The sequence below is a fragment of the Chrysochloris asiatica genome, unplaced genomic scaffold, assembly GCF_000296735.1.
Source record: "Chrysochloris asiatica unplaced genomic scaffold, ChrAsi1.0 scaffold00012, whole genome shotgun sequence".
Classification (NCBI taxonomy): domain Eukaryota; kingdom Metazoa; phylum Chordata; class Mammalia; order Afrosoricida; family Chrysochloridae; genus Chrysochloris; species Chrysochloris asiatica.
This window is the reverse complement of record NW_006408530.1, coordinates 32,151,871-32,152,390: the sequence shown is the minus strand read 5'-3', so window position 1 is coordinate 32,152,390 and position 520 is coordinate 32,151,871. Positions and strand designations below refer to the sequence as shown.

General features: G+C 43.8%; 1 protein-coding gene across 2 annotated transcripts in view; it reads left to right on the top strand.

Annotated features, from left to right (window-relative positions):
* RAB3GAP1 (RAB3 GTPase activating protein subunit 1 (catalytic)) overlaps positions 1-520 on the top strand; it is a 132,497-nt gene that overhangs the window by 64,459 nt on the left and 67,518 nt on the right. The window lies entirely within an intron of this gene.

Below are 520 nucleotides of genomic sequence, written 5' to 3'. Positions count from 1 at the left end.
TCAGAAAACCAAATAAGAACACACTCAGCATTTCTCAAGCTGGGAAACAGAAGAAAAAAATTCAAGCCTTGACTTTAGTTACTGAAGGATTCTCTGGGCAAATTATTGAATGATGCAGAAAGCATGAAAAGAAGATGGAAGGAATACACAGTCACTGTACCAAAAGAAAATGGTTGAGGTTCAAATGTTTCAAGAGATAGCATATGGCAGATGGGTCTCTTGTGATACAGTAATGAATAATTGTTATCAGCATTGATTGTGAGGGTTGGAAATGTAAAGGTAGACATTTTATAGCAAGGAAGAGAGTGATTAACTTTCCAGTCTAGGAGTAGAGGTCCCTAGGACCATTAACGGAGAAGAGCGGAATGCGGGACCCTACCCAGAGAAGCAGTGATGCCTGAGATGGAGGCAGAGATGATGACGTGGAGAGATGGAGCAGCTGGGGACTTTAGATCCAGAAAGGGAAAGTGACTGTGTGTTGAAGACTGGGGGTGGGGGTGGGGGGGCTAGGCTTACAGGG